Below are 15,956 nucleotides of genomic sequence, written 5' to 3'. Positions count from 1 at the left end.
AGTGTGTCCCAGTCCATGGGGTTAACTATGCTTGTGGAGATAATGGATGGCCCCACTTTCCTTATGCCTGGATTGGGTGATACACTTGGGGGTGCCCTTATCTCCTAAGGCAAGTTTTTTCTCACTTGCCAGTGATTCCTTATAATTAGGATATTGTTAAAGTTAGACATCAAACAAGGAGGGCTTATTGGTGGTTTAATCCCTTAACCATATTTGCCCCAGGGGCCACCTCTATTGATGTAAAATTGCAAATAGAGGCTTTAGCCAAGCATACAGTAGCCATCTTAAAAGACCCAGCTCAGCTTAAAAAGTAGCCCTCCAAAACTGAATGGAGCTTGATATCCTGACTGCAGCCCAAGGAGGCACCTATGCTTCATTAAAGCAGGGTTGTAGGTATGTACTCCATATTATCACAAAAATAAGACAGGGTTACCACTGGACACGTATACTCAAATTAAGGCTCCACAAAATTCTTCCCTCTCTTTCAAGGACTGGTTAAGTTCCTGGTTCGCAGGAGGACTATGGTCAACTATTAAGGGTCTCTTTGTTGGACTTCTCATTCTTATATGTTGCCTTTTCCAGAGTTTCTGTGCTTGGTGCCAAGACTCCATCACTACAATAACTTCAGGTTGACAGATGGTCCTTACCATCCACAGAGATATTTCTTTGATGTCCACAGCAGACTTGGCTGCCTCCACTTTTCCTAACTCCCCTATACATTCCTGACTAATCAATGTTGACCCATTAGGTAGGGACATCTGTAGGTCTCTATTCAGCAGCAAGATGCTACAGAAGATGAAGACTTCCACCTGCCTTCAACAGTCTTAAAGATTTAAAGGTCAGAATTGTTCAGGGGGCAGGAGGCACCTTGGTGGCTCAGTCAGTTAAGGCTCTGGTTCTTGATTTCAGCTCGGGCCATGATCTCATGGTGTGAGTTCAACCCTGCATCGGGCTCAGCAATATGAGAGTGGATGCTGCTTGGGATTCTCTCTCTCCCACTCTCTCTGCCCCTCCCCTGCTCACTCTGTCTTTCTCTCAAAATAAATAAACTTAAAAAATTTTTCGGGGGCGGGGGAATGAGGAGAACAAAGACAAGAGAACCATAATCGAAATTATATTTTCTCACAACTTGCAGCTCACTGATAAATCCCTGAGACATGCAGAGCGTGACCCTGCACAAAGTGCTCATGGCTGCCTTAATGTTGATGTTTTTCTAGAGACTGAAAGCAACTGGCTTCACAACAGCCTGAACTCCAGGATCCCGTGACTCTTCTCTAACATGCACAAATCCCTTTAGAGACTTAGGTTATCTCTACCTTCCCCATCCCCCAAACTTAAAAGTATACAATCAGTCATTCCTTACCTTCCAAGTACAACTCTTTCTGCCAATGGGTCCTGTCCCTGTGGTATAATTAAAACACCTTTTTGCACCATAAAATGTCTCAAGAATTCATTCATGACCATTGGGCTCGATGACCCTGCATCACATAGAGATGGTGACACTAATGTGCAAAGGTGCTTAGGACGTGGCTTCCTCCTGTCCATAGCACAGTTATGGACACAGGCATGGACACGGAAGGACACCATTTTACTGAAAGAACACAGCCCAGGGTCACACAGCTGGTAAGCAGCACACTGGATCTCAAACTCTAAGCTCCTGGCCCTGCCCCCAGGGTCCACAAAGGGCTCTCCAGATGGGAAGCTGATACTGGCTTTGGGGACACTACCTTACCTCCATGAATGATCTCACCTGTTCAAGGCCCCCAATCTCTGTTCACTGCTGCTTCTTTCCCTGATCCCTGCTCCAGTTATAATTGGGGTGACCCTGGCCACCTGCTAGGCCCTCCCTGCCCAGCACACCTGGTGCTGCTAACAATATGGGTGTTGTCCCAGGGCCTCCAAGAGATAAGCTGATGAACTATTTATCTTAAAATGCTCTCATTCCTGCAGATCCCAGGAGATGCCATGAGAGTCAGCTTGGATTATTCCCCCTGTGGGGTTCATAATGTAAAGTCCAACCTAATGGGTAGGAGCGTCACATAGACAAGTGAGAGATCGACCACTATTTGAGATATTAAAAGGTCTAGGCCAATTAGAGATGATTTGGGGACCAGACAGCCTTCTCACACCAATATTTCAGGATATTCCAGGTCTGGAGACATATTTGATTATAATTTTATCATGCTCATTCAGTCAAATATAGCTCTTTTTCTTTGGGATTTCTTTATTCATATTTATAGAGGGACTTCTCAATTACTAAACATATGGGAATTTCTAGTTAGCTTTTTAGCAGCGATTTCTAGCACATTATATTACCAAAAGATGCTCTGTGTGTTTCATTCCTCTGGAATATATTGAAATTTCACGTATGGCCAAGATAAGTAGTATGAGTTTTTGTATCTGTATCCTATGTGCCTGAAGTTAATGTGTCCTCCACAGTGTTATATGTAGATGTGAACACATATATGGATATCGCCGTGGGATTTCAGATGGTTACTAGCAAGATCTATATCTTATGGATGTTATGTCTTCTTTGAGTTATTTAGAGAGGGTTGAAAACTCTCATTCTGCTTATGTATTTCATTGGAGTTCTGAAAGGAAGGAGAGAGCTCCGAGAAGAGGGGAAAGGGACCTGGGTTGGGAGGGACCAGAAACCAGAAGGTCTGCCAGTGTTCCAGAGAGCAGCAGTTGTTGGGATGGCATGTGGTGATGTGGTAGGTGAGAAGTGGCTTTTTAAAAAATAAAGTCACGCTGGGTGTCTGTGTTGATCTACCAGGGGTGAAGGGAGCTGATTGGTCGAGAGAGAGAGAGAGAGAGAGAGAGAGAGAGAGAGAGAGAGAGAGAATGAATGAATGAATAAAGGTTACAGGCTGTTAAAGCAATGCTCAGAGAGTTGAAAGCTTGAACATAGATGGATCCTCCTCTGCTCCAGCTGCTACTTGTGTCCTGCTCACCTAGTGATTTATTGACCTGCTGACCAACTAACCTGTCTGAACCCCCCCTCCCTCTACTCTAGTACTTGATCTAATCTTGGTACTGTCCCTCACCTCCTTCTTCTCCTGACACACCCCCTCCCCAATCTCACCCTTACTGAAACACCACCTCCAATCCAATTACCACCCCACTGCATTCCCACCCCATCTCCTCCCTGGTGCCCCTGTGCCGCCTGATACAACCAGGACATGAAGGTACAGAAGCTGTTTTGTCTGTCTACTCATGGTCTTGTTTCCCAGTTACTCAAACCCAAATGTGAGTAATATGGGACATCGGTAGATTCTTCCTTCGTATTGAGTTCATTCACACTGTGGTTAAACAACAGCTTTTTCATGGGGTTCTTGATGGGAACTTCAGAAGAACTTCAGTTCTTCCTGAAGACTGAGGACCACAGGGCAGGTTTCTCCACCAGCCTGAAGTAGTTGTGGCCACAGCTGTCCACATCCTGTTCTGGGTCTGGTCTGTGCTTCTTGGACCAAAAAGATCAGCATTGACAGGATGGAAACCTGAAAAGAGTATATTCATAATGTCAAGAAGGAAGGATTTATGAAGATACTAAAAGCCTCTGAGATCTTAGTCTTCAATAGGGGCTTATGTGATATGTGAATTATATCTCATTAAAATTGTTTTAAAAAATGTCACAAACTCTTATTTAATAGCATCTATGCACATTAGATTGGCTCCTGGAAGCCCTGTCAAGATCCTGATTCAAGCCATGTAAGTTTAGGGTCCATCTTAGATGTGATTTGTTTTCCTATCAGCACACTGTTCATATTTGTGAAGTTTGGTAGCCCTGGGAACAGTGGTATCTGAAGCATTGGTGTTTGTACGAGAGGGTTAAGAAGTGAAATGTCCTTTGTGCTCTGTGCTTCCTGGTTTGTTGGCTTTTAAGAACTTCTGGTCAGCCCATTCTTTGTGGTTTTGGAGGCTGCCCCTAGGTACTCTGTCCCACCTCATTGATGGAAGTTCTGAGAAGCCCAGCAGAAACTAGCTGCACCCTGCTGGGACATATACAATAAGTAAATCACTAGGAGCGACCTGATCAGGAAGTGAAGGAGTTTGTCCTTTCTTTAGCCATCTATGTGCAGAGCGTTGAATTACCCAAAGGAAAAAGTTTCCAAATGTCTGTAGGATTTTTTGAATATAAAGATATACCTGGATCCCAGTGTGAATGTTTCACTTACTCATGAAAAGGCAAACCTGTAGGACACCTGCGTGGCTCAACAGTTAAGTGTGTGGTTTTCGATTTTGGCTCAGGTCATGATCTCATGGTTTGTGAGATTGAGCCCCGTATTGGGCTTTTCACTGACAGCTCAGAGCGTGCTTGGGACTCTTTTCTCTCCCTCTCTCTCTGTCCCTTCACCACTTGCATGGTTCCTCTTTCTCTCAAAATACATAAACATTTTTAAAACATCAAAATCTGTACCCCCCAGGGGAGAGAGACAGGGAACACCCATAGAAATAAGTAGACTTCTTTAGATTGGCAGGCACCAGATTCATAGAGCTGGATCTGGAAAGCCCCACTAGTCTGGAATAACCCTTGTACTGAGGCAGACTCATCCCCAATGAATAACTCTAGTCAAAATAGAATCTATTCTGTTTCTTTTGAGACTACAAAGGAGGAAATTTCTTGGTCGTCTTTATTAGAATTTTCCTCCTCTACCTGGGCTGCATCTTATAGATCAGTTCAGCTTTCTCTCCCTACCCATCTCTGAGTTTTGCATAAACTAACTTTTCTTGAATTTCCCACCTGCCCCTGGTCATGGCCCATGGTCTGTGAGAATGTAGTGAAGAGACTGGACAGCAACATGCAGAAGAATGAAACTGGACCACCTTCTTACACCATACACAAAAATAAACTCAAAATGAATGAAATACCTAAATGTGAGACAGGAAACCATCAAAACTGTAGAGGAGAAAACAGGCAACAACTTCTTTGACCTCAGCCACAGCAATTTCTTGCTCCACACGTCTCTGAAGGCAAGGGAAATAAGAGCAAAAATGAACAATTGGGACCTCATCAAGATAAAAAGCTTCTGCACTACAAAGGGGAAACAATCAACAGAACTAAAAGGCAACTGACGGAATGGGAGAAGGTATTTGCAAATGACAGATAAAGGGTTAGTATCCAAAATCTATAAGGGAGTTACCAAACTCAACACCCAAAAAGAAATAATCTAGTGGAGAAATGGGCAGAAAACATGAATAGACACTTTTCCAAAGAAGACATCCAGATGGCTGACAGACACATGAAAAGATGCTCAACATCACTCATCATCAGGGAAATACAAATCAAAACCACATTGAGATACCACACACTGGTCAGAGTGGCTAAAATTAACAACTCAGGAAACAGATGTTGGCAAGGATGTGGAGAAACAGGAACCTCTTGCATTGTCAGTGGGAATGCAAACTGGTGCAGCCACTCTGGAAGACAGTGTGGAGGTTCCTCAAAAAATTAAAAATAGAACCACCCTACAACCCAGCAATAGCGCTACTAGGGATTTATCCAAAGGATACAGGAGAGCTGATTCATAGGGGCACATGTACCCCAGTGTTTATAGCAGTGCTTTCAACAATAGCCAAATTATGGAAAGAGCCCAAATGCCCATCAACTGATGAATGGATAAAGATGTGGGATATATATATATATATATATATATATATATATATATATATATATACACAATGGAATACTACTTGGAAATGAGAAAGAATGAAATCCTGCCATTTGCAACAACATGGATGAATTGGAGGGTATAGTCAGAAAAAGACAGTTATCATATGTTTTCACTCATATGTGGAACTTGAGAAACTTAACAGAAGACCATGGGGGAAGGGAAGGGGAAAAAATAGTTTCAGAGAGGGAGGCAAACCATAAGAGATTCTTGAATGTGGAGAACAAACTGAGGGTTGATGGGGGGGAATGGGAGAGGGGGAAAATGGGTGATGGGCATTGAGGAGGGCACTTGTTGGGATGAGCACTGGGTGTTGTATGTAAGCGATGAATCATAGAATCTACCCCCAAAACCAAGAGCACACTGTATACACTGTCTGTTAGCTGACTTGACAATAAATTTAAAAAAAAAGGAGTCAATTACTAATATTAACAGCTAGACAGCTGCCAGATGTTTCAAGGGTACCCAAGACTGCGGATGGTTTACATTCATATCAATATGGCCTGCCTTTGGTGCATTTGATCCCCATGATCATTGTGCTGACAGCGCCTGCTCTCTTTCAGACAGTGGCCACTCAAAGACGGTGTGCATTTCCCACCAGCATGCATTTTAGTGACCTCAGTTTTGAGAGCTGAAGAAACAAATGGTATACGTTGTGGAGGCTACTTTCTAGAAAGGTTCATTTGTACAAAATTAAAGCTTCGTATATGAATTCGTGTGAATTGCATTGTGTGTGTGTTTGCTCCTAAAATAGAGGTAAGTCTAGTTTTTGTAAAATGATACGTGTTCTTTTGTTTTGATGACCATATCCAGGACTTTTGTATTCTTTTAGAAGTTAATTTTCATAGTTGTTATTGATTGATTTAGGTGCAATACTCTGAAATAGGAACGTGAATTCCTTTCATTGGCTATTTGACGGGTGTAATCAAGGAACTTAAAATCTCATAGATATCATCAGAATATATAAGATCATCTGATTATGCAAATCTTTATTTACGTCAGAAATTTGACATTTTGTGCTGCGATTCGGTATCAAAGTAAACATTGAAAGAAAATGTCAATGTGTTTAGGAAGCGAAAAAGAAGTATAATTTGTTTGGAATAATAATCCCGTATTTATAAGAGCAACTACCCATCACTCACAGTTATGTCCCTATCTGTAAACATCTATCTATATAACATTCTCATTTGTATCTCTAGTACATTTTTTATTGTTACTTTCTCCAATTCTTTCATAAATTTTGGGCATATTTTTGGAGATATTCAAAAGGAGTTTAGGTACTTTATGAATGTACATTAGAAGTCATTGACTTCTTATCGATCATATGTTTAATATTATGTATTTTTCTATTTTAAGTTGGTTTATAAATTCTTAGGTTAACTATTTAGAAAGTATTTGGAATGTGTTTGTCAGCAAAATAAAATCCCTAAGTGTTGTCCATTCTTGTTTGTATGTTTGTCTTGGGTATTTGTCCTGCTTTTGATTTTTTTGAGAATCCTGGATCTGTGATTTGGTGACTACTATTTACTTTGGAAAATCCTCAGTCATTATTGCTTCAAATATCTCTCTTTTCCATTGTCATGTGTGTGCTACACATTTTGCAATTGTCCCACTGGTCTTGGGTTTTCTGTGCCATATTTTTAACTTTTTTCTTTGTGTTTCCTTTTTGGAAGGTGCTCCTGGAATTTCTTTAGGCTCAATGATTATTTCCTTAACTATGTTGAGTCTGTTAATCCATCAAAGGCATTTTTTTATTTCTGTTATGGTGCTGTTGATATCTCGAATCACTTTAAAGTCTTAGAGGTTCATCTCTAAGACTTACATTCACCATCTCTTTTTGCATGTTGTCCACTCTTTTTCATTATCTGCATTATCATAGGAATGGAAGTGGTTTTAAGTTCCCAGATTGATAATTCCTACATCTCTGCCATAGGAAGTGTGATTCTAGTGTGTTTGCTGTCTGTGTTCAAACTGTGTGGTTTTTACTTTACTATGCCTTGTAAGTTGTGTTGAAATGTAAGTGTTACGTGCTGATAAAGAAACTGAGGTAAATAGGACATGAATGTGAGGTTTTTATATTTATCTGGCTAGGGGTTAGGCTGAATTTACTTCCAGGTGGGACAGGAAGGAGAGAGCCCTGGCGTTGAGTATTTTCCCTCACCTATATTGCTTACTCTTTGGGAAATCCCCAGTTAGTCTCTTAGTTCCTCTTGAGGGCAGATCTTTTCTGGAAGAACAGAATACTTTGGCATTTATTTCTAAATGAGTATCCCCCCCCTCCCCCTGCCACTGGAGAACACTTGCCTTCACAAAGAAACACAACTATTAAGTATTTTGTGTGTTCATATTCCTTTTCACTTCCCCAGCCCGTGGGGCTGGGTGACAAGGGACAGGGAAGCTCAGAGGTTCCTAAGTGGCTTTTTGATAGCGTGATGATATTCCAATATCCTGGCAAGAGTGTAGGGCTGACCTCAGCCTCTCATCATCCTTTAAAACTTTAGAATGGGGAACTATGTTGATGGTGTCAAAACAGGATCATGCCTAGATTTGATTGGGCTAGAATTTATCAAGGGTGACTGAGGTCTGCAGAGCACTTTTTGTTCTTTTTTTTTGAAACACTAGCTGTCATTTCTGTTGTTGCTTGTGCTTTAGCTGTAGCCGTGTTTTATTCTTTTTCTCATTTGGTGGCTTCTATTTCGTTTGTAGCAGTCTGGAAAAAATCATGGCACCTGATGTGCTATAACTCTGTATGAATTAAGTAAACAGCCAACTCCATGTAAGATTTCAGAAGAGCTTTCTAGAGAATGAAAGAGGTATATCTTAGCACAAAGGTTTTGCTCTTCCTTCCTTCTCTCCCTCCCTCCCTCCCTCCCTCCCTCCCCTCCCCTCCCCTCCCCTCCCCTCCCCGTCCGTCCGTCCTTCCTTCCTTCCTTCCTTCCTTCCTTCCTTCCTTCCTTTCTTCCTTCCTTCCTTCCTTCCTGTTTCTTTATTTCAGTATTTAAAAATAATCCTAGTTCTAAACTTCAGTGTGGATACTGGGTTTAAAAAAAATAAGTGAGGGAAATGATGATTTAGTGCATTTTTTAAATGTCTGTATTATCAATGGTCAAAATTGAATAGGCTGAATGTTCATTTAATATAAACAGATTTTTGGTTCAAAAAAAAGCTATTTACGTTGTGCTCTTTAACAGAAATTGTGAAGTACCATGACTTAAATAGGAAGTTCTAACTTTTTCTTATTTTTTAATCCTGTGAATTAATTATGCAAAATAAAATTATTGTAATTTAATTGGATTACTGTTTTGCTGTTTATCAGGAACTATAGGTTTTTACTAATAATATGTTTTGATAACAAATTTAATTTTGTTTTTTCCCCTCTTACAGCCTCGAGAATATCATGGTAAGAATTTAAGCTTTAGTTTTCTTTGCAGTATTTTCTCAGTACCGGTGTTTGATGTGGGTTTTTTTTTTTTTAAATGTTTATTTTGAGTGAGAGAGACAGAGTGTGAGTGGGGCAGAGACAGAGAGAGAGGGAGACACAGAGTTCGAAGTGGGCTCCAGACTCCTCGCTGTCACTACAGAGCCCGATGGGAGCGTAGAACCCATGAACCTTGAGATCATGACCTGAGCCAAAGTTGGACACTCAACCAATTGAGCCACCCAGGTGCCCCTTGATACGCATTTTAATTCAACTAAGGATAAATATGGTGACTTCTCATGTCTAATTGACTTGTTAACTCTTGAAATTCATCTTTCTCTTCCCTGTTTGGAGCCTAAGTGACAATGTGCAGGGAGTTGCCATCTCTTAAGACATCAGGAGGAGGAACCCATCACCAGAGTAGAGGGAATGAAATGAGTGTAATTTTACATAGAAATGGTTAGGAAACAAGTGATGATATGGGCCTGAGGTTTGGAGTGAGTACTTTGCCATGACCCGGCTCTTGGTGACATGTGAAAATGAGAAAACACTCTATCTACAAGCCTATCAAGAAGCCTAAGCTTAGAGACGAAGCTAGATATTGCCAGGTAGGGTGTGCGTCACAAGAGAGGTTTAAACCATGGTTTGAGTCTGAGGTGGAGGGAGCTGTTCATGCCAGGGTAGAATGAGTGGAAATGAATTTGTTGCAAATGGGGGTAATGTACTCTGCATGGGCTCCATAGACTGTGGTGATTCTATGGTGCTGTCTGTTGAGAGCCAGGGTGGCTGCCTGACGCTTAGAAAGCCCTCAAATTGAGGCTGGTGTTTATTCCTTTGAATGCAGCGGTGGTGGCAGTGAGAAGAGTGATCTCACGGCATGAGAGCTCTCACACTGGGCCAACAGAAGAGAAGTTTGCACTTTATGGTCGGATGAGATGATTAATCCCGGTTAGAGGAGTCTGTTCTAGAACTTACATGTGTTATCCACCTGTAATTGGGTGCTTCATGTGTGTTGAATAATATTCCTGTAAGGTTGGAGGGTAACATTCTCATGTTGGGATGAAACAAGTTTGTCTTCTAGGAATTGCCATTAATCCAGATCCTCCAGCCACTAAGTGTAAAGCTGAGATGGTACCTGTATGTTTGATTCCAAAGACCTTGTCCTCCAGGGCCCCCAGTCTCGGGTTCATGAAAGGCAATCTGTGAGCAGCAGGAAGTCATCCAAGGCCTTTGAGTAGTCAGTCAGTCAGCAGTTTGAGCTTTCCTTGTGTGGAATTCCAAATAGCACCTGGGGGGTCTAAGTGGCTCAAATCGAGACTACATGATGGTTTTTTGTTTTTGTTTGTTCCTTTATTTGCAGGGACCTATCTATCTGTACCTTAATAATTGGAGGAGAGAAATGTAAGTTGATAGGATTTGATTTTTCTGTTTCATCTCTGGTGGTGACCTAAGTATTTGAAGTGATTGAATTCTCCAAGAAGGGTGCTTCCAGATGGGAGAAAAATTAGAAGATATTTTATTGTGTTTCTCCATTTTGGACAATATTTTAAATAGGAATCTCATTGAAATAAGGTTTTCTTAGGTTTAAAATGCTGCTAAAACTTCATTTCTTCAGGCACGACGGGAAAGCTAAAATGTTAGTTACACCCACCTGTCAGATCCTGTGTCTGTGCTGCTCATACATTGGGATTATTCGATGTCACTGGTTTGGTAACAACCTTAGAACATGTCTTATCTCCTTTTAGTTAGTTTACAGTGAATAACTGAGAAGATCAATACTTTTAAGAAAGAAAACAGAGAACTTTACTTGCTGAAGAAATATCCATTTGGGAACAGAAGGTAGCATTGCCCTTTCAAATATTTTTTGTGATTTCATTTTGGTTACTTCCACTCTGGAAGATCATCCTACTGACCTATTTCATGTGTTTTGTAAACAGTACCAATTCAAGACAAGCTTCACGAATGTAAAGAGCTACCTCTTTATTTGTGAAAGGAGTCATACATTAGAAGACAGGTTTATCTAGCACTATGCCTTTTTAAAAAATTCTGATTCCTTTTTCGTGTTTTATACAACAGTGAATTAAGGAAATGTCTTCAGGAAACTAAGAGAGAAAGTAAGTTTCTCTCTGATGAAGCTCTTAAATTGAAGGTAAGAATCCCTTCTTTGCCTGGATTGCATTCTAAAAACACGTAAAAGTAACAAATTATTATTACTCATTCAACACGTTTTGTTGAAGGAGAACATCAAAATAGTGGAACACTTTAATGAAATTAAAAAAAATAGTGTTTATTAATTTTTTGAGAGACAGGGAGAGACAGAGCACAAGAAGGGGAGGGGGTAGAGAGAGAGGGAGACACAGAATCCAAAACAGGTTCCAGGCTCTGAACAGCACAGAGTCCGACACAGGGCTCAAACTCACAAACCATGAGATGACGACCTGAGCTTAAGTCAGATGCTTAACTGACTGAGCCACCCAGGCACCCACTTTAATGAAATTTTAAATGACACCTTCAAAGTGCACTTGCTACCTTGCAAACTCAGAGAGAGAGAGAGAGAGAGAGAGAGAGAGAGAGAGAGGAATGTGAAGAATCAGGAAGTGGTAAGAGCTGGCTGCTGAGTTTTACTGTAATTTGGCTTTGGAGGCTTTTTGTTCATTGGGTGAAGTGAGCACAGCATATTTGCTTGCCATTTACCACAGTAGACAGTGGGCCTCTGGGAGCCAAACCTCTTTCTGAACAATGAGCTAGAATTTCACTAGGACCACCAAGATGAGTTTTGCTATTTCAAGGACTAGGAGTTATCTTTTATTTTCACAACTAGGTAATTATCACATCATTCCACTCTGCCCTCCAAGATATGTAGAAAATACCCAAATATAGTTGAGACACAAAGGGTGATAGCCAAAGTGTATAATCCTTTCCTTTAAAAAATATTTTAAAATTATTCTTTATGAATTTTTTAAATTTTAGTGAGAGACGGCATGTGAGTGGGGGAGAAGGGCAGAGGGAAAGAGAGAGAATCTTAAGCAGGATTCATGCTCAGTGTGGAGCCCAACACAGGTCTGGATCGCATGATCCTAGAATCATGACCTGACCCAAAATCAAGAGTCTGACGCTGAACTGACTGAGCAACCCAGGTGCTCCATAGTCTCTTTCTCTCTTAATGCTGAACAGTGAATTTTCAATGTAAATGGGGAGGGGGGATACACACAAACACATACATGCACACGTGTATATAAATATATATATAAACATGTATACTGCTAAGAAAGCCATTTATGAGTTGTTTAGACATGAACTATTTTCCACCATCTTTGTCTTCTAGTTATAGTCATGCCTCAAGGTCTTTGTTTATTGCAATGCATGATCCTGCTGTGTGAGGTACACTCAAATTGTTGTGCGATCAATTTTCCGTGAAAGTCTTCTCCTATGTGTCTTAACACAAGATGCAAATGTTGAATTCAAGGATGTAGAGCTAAGAGCCTTGAGGTCCAATAACTGCCAACTGGAAGGTATATTTTCTGTTGGGGAGAAATCCCCATGTGATGGCAATGACTTTGCATTGGTAAAGGAAAGAATACCTTCTTGCCTTCATGGTTCTTGCCCTTTTTCTGTCTCACCAAAATCAAGACACAGGTCATGTGCATGTTTATCAAGAAAACACCTTTTTTTTTTTTTTTTTTTTTTTTTTTTTTTACAGAAATAAAAAGGCCCTGGAAGACAAGTGTAATGCATTGAGGTCTGTGAAAGCAACAAAGGAAACAGAAGTCAAACAGCTGAAGGAGAAAGCACATAACCTGGAAGAATTCTATGAACAAAGAAAAGTGCCTACAGAAAAGTAAGATGTTCATGTGAGAACTGTCACAGGACTGCATTGTATGAAAGAATGTGGCGGCCAGTAGAGATAATTATATTTCCTTTGGAACGGGGTCCAGAGTATTTTTGCCAAATGCATTCAGTAGAATTGTGCCTGCCCTTCCTACCTTGCTTTCTGTAACATAACCTGCATTTTCCTTTCTGTCCTAAATGCTTGTCACACATTGTGTCATGTATTTGGGGTGGAAGAGGGAAGGTACCAGCATAATAATATTGATACCTGGATCCACTCTGGATCCACCTACATTGTCCTATAGGTTTCAGTCCCATCACACTGTTTTGTCATCCAGCAATTAGGTCATTTTTGTTTAGGACCAGACAGGGGTCAAAAATGTGTGGGGAAAAAATTGAATTATCTTGCTGCAGAAATAATAGAAAGTGGAAAGTTGGAAAGTGGGTAGGGGTGCCAGCAGTACTGGATCCCTGCATCCATTCTGCCAGTGAGATTGTTCACTGCAGGCCCAAGCCCTAAGAAAGTCGAGTTGTTTCCTGTCCCCTGATTTTTTAAGTGTAACTCCTCTGAGTCTTGACCAAAGCCTGCAGCTTCACTAGGGCTCATCTTTGCTGGCCGCCCCTGAACTACACTTGTTTACTTCTAAGTCTGTGCCCAAAAGTTGTTCAGCTTCTTTGCTGTTCAAATGAATGCCCCCCAAATCAATTATGAGTCCTAGGGAGACTGGGTCCAACTGCCAGCCTGGCTTTGTCCTGGGCTTCCTTCTTCTCCATCTTGGTCTTTTGTGTCTTTGTGGGGTTGTTAGATATTTGGTGCGTTCAGTCACATGCTTCCTCCTTTGTACAGTATTTCCTTTTGTTCTCAGGAGGAGATCGGGGACTTTAGAGTCCCTCATTCATGTTGGAAAGGGAACTCTTCCTTCTCTTCCCTGGAGACTCAGCCTTATGTTAGTCCTTCCCACACCTGGGGTTAGGGCCTGCTCTGTCTCACTGGCATCTTGTTTTTTTAATTTGTAAGCTCTTTCTGTGAGTGGGTACAGCACCCTGACCACCTCTCTATCTTCAACCCCTTACAACAGAGCCACTACATTACAACCACTCCAGAAAGCATTTGCTGAAGGACTGCCTGAGAGGCCAGAAGGAAATGCATGTGCCTTTCTCTGTCTAGTGCTTTTGTGTCATTTGCTAAGAGATTTTCAATTTTGCATGTGATTCTTGAGTACATCAAGTGTCAAGTTGAAACCCTCTAAATCAACACCACAAACAAAATAGTCTGAGGGTAACACAGCAAACCAGCTTTGCCAAGCATTCCTTTTGCTGCCTTCACTGTCAATGGAATGAGTCTTGTTAAAGTAGATTTGGCTTCATGAAGTTGAGGGTTTTCCATCTGAAATCTGTTTCCTGGAAGTAAACCCAGACTGTGACAGTTCATATCAGGTTGTACGTCAGGAGATGATGTTGTTCAGGAGATATTGCCGCTCTAAGATTGGCCTTTTCCTCCACCAGGATAGGTGAAGGTGGAGGCAGGGGTTGTAGTCCTGAACTCTAGCGATGTCTGGGAGTGAGCTGCAATGTTGGTGAAGCCATATCCTGGAAGGTCGTCTTTCAGGGTGATTGTCTGTGTCATGGTACAACTTTTGGACTGAGAATCAGGGCTCCCCATGGAGGTGTAAGACTAGTGATGATCCCCTGCTTCATCCTAATGGGAATAAGTTGGTCAGACATGGTTTTTCACTCACTGATGAAATGAGTCTTCACCATCTCAAACAAAAGACCAACTCTGGGAAGGCATAAAGTACAATGTTATTTGATGACTTTATGGTAAAGGAGAGGAAACAGAGAACTAGAAAGTTCTGATAGCAGAGACGTGGCAGCAGACAGAAGTTGAATTTTCTTGAACTTAAATGGGGTGTTCATTTCTCTGATTGTGTTGTCAGTCTGTGCATTTATGGGAGAGGTGGGGGAAGGGATATTTGCATAGGCCTTCAAGAGTGCTGGGAGGTAAAAAGGGGGAACTTCTGGACCTTGGTCCTGACTGTGTATATATCTTTCCTATCTTAGGAAGCTGAAAATGACACTGTGAACTGGCGGCAAAGAAGAATCAGCTGGCAGCTGCAGGTAGAATTTGAAAATAGCTACAGAAGGGGAGCCTGGGGGGCTCAGTCATTTAAGTGTCCAACTTCAGCTCAGGTCATAATTTCACAGTCCGGGAGTTTGAGCTCCATGTGAGGCTCTGTGCTGGCAGCTCAGAGCCTGGAGCCTGCTTTGGATTCTGTTACCTCTCTCTCTGTCCCTCCCCTGCTCATGCCCGCTCTCTCTCTCTTTCTCTCTCTCAAAAGTAAATAAACATTAAAAAAAAAGAAAATAGCTACAGAAGAAATAAACAAGTACGAGTTCAGCTACTAATTACCAGAAGCTCATGAGGCCTCTGTTCATTTTTTTGTTTTTAACCTTTTTACAGTGTGTAAACTTAACATAGTAATATAAACAAAACTTCAGAGGACATATGCATAGAGTATTAACAGATAAAGAAGGTAAGTTTTAGAAAGAACAAAACAATTAAGTTTCTAAACATTTGCGGATCTCAAGCAATGGCCAGACTACGTGGAAACTTCGTCCATGCCAACACTCCTCAGGGGTGGTATCAATTGTCATAATCTATAGGAGAGCAGTGTGTCGTACTATGAATCATACCCATCAACATGGTAGTGCCATTTCATGGCCCTTGTCTTTGCAACCCTGGGAAATGTGGTGAGGATGTAAGTTAAAGAAGAATAGAGTTTTATGATAAAAGACACTTGTCACATGATGAGTTAGGGAAAGATTGAAAATGGGAAGGAATTCTATGAACGCTGAACCCTACGAGCCTGGAATAATGAGTAAGGAAAGGACGTAACCATAGCTTTGATCCTACTGTACATTTATAATCCTGTGAAATGTGTTTCATGTGTAAGAATAAATTGTATCGGGACAAATATGAGGTTGATGGGAACGTGGGCAGATTATTTAAAATCATACCCAATATTGGGTCTTATCCG

At 41.2% G+C, this 15,956-nt stretch overlaps 2 long non-coding RNA genes across 25 annotated transcripts in view; one reads left to right on the top strand and one right to left on the bottom strand.

Moving 5' to 3' along the window:
- LOC109494136 overlaps positions 1 to 15,956 on the top strand; it is a 45,485-nt gene that overhangs the window by 20,632 nt on the left and 8,897 nt on the right. For 23 of the 24 annotated variants that reach the window (XR_006589431.1, XR_006589430.1, XR_006589425.1 and 20 more), the window contains exons 1-3: positions 9,231 to 11,239; positions 12,791 to 12,928; positions 14,980 to 15,036. This is a non-coding gene — a long non-coding RNA (uncharacterized LOC109494136). Of the gene's footprint in view, positions 1 to 9,230; positions 11,240 to 12,790; positions 12,929 to 14,979; positions 15,037 to 15,956 lie in introns of those variants that run through there. The other variant, XR_006589412.1, reaches the window with a different exon arrangement.
- The window catches only part of LOC109494137, a 56,092-nt gene continuing 41,234 nt past the window's right edge, over positions 1,099 to 15,956 (bottom strand). Inside the window, exons 3-4 of the long non-coding RNA XR_006589435.1 lie at positions 4,873 to 4,968; positions 1,099 to 3,500 (exon numbers count right to left, since the gene is read on the bottom strand). This is a non-coding gene — a long non-coding RNA (uncharacterized LOC109494137). The remainder of the gene's footprint in view (positions 3,501 to 4,872; positions 4,969 to 15,956) is intronic.

This window comes from Felis catus, chromosome E1, assembly GCF_018350175.1.
Source record: "Felis catus isolate Fca126 chromosome E1, F.catus_Fca126_mat1.0, whole genome shotgun sequence".
NCBI lineage: Eukaryota > Metazoa > Chordata > Mammalia > Carnivora > Felidae > Felis > Felis catus.
This window is presented reverse-complemented; position numbering and strand designations above follow the sequence as displayed.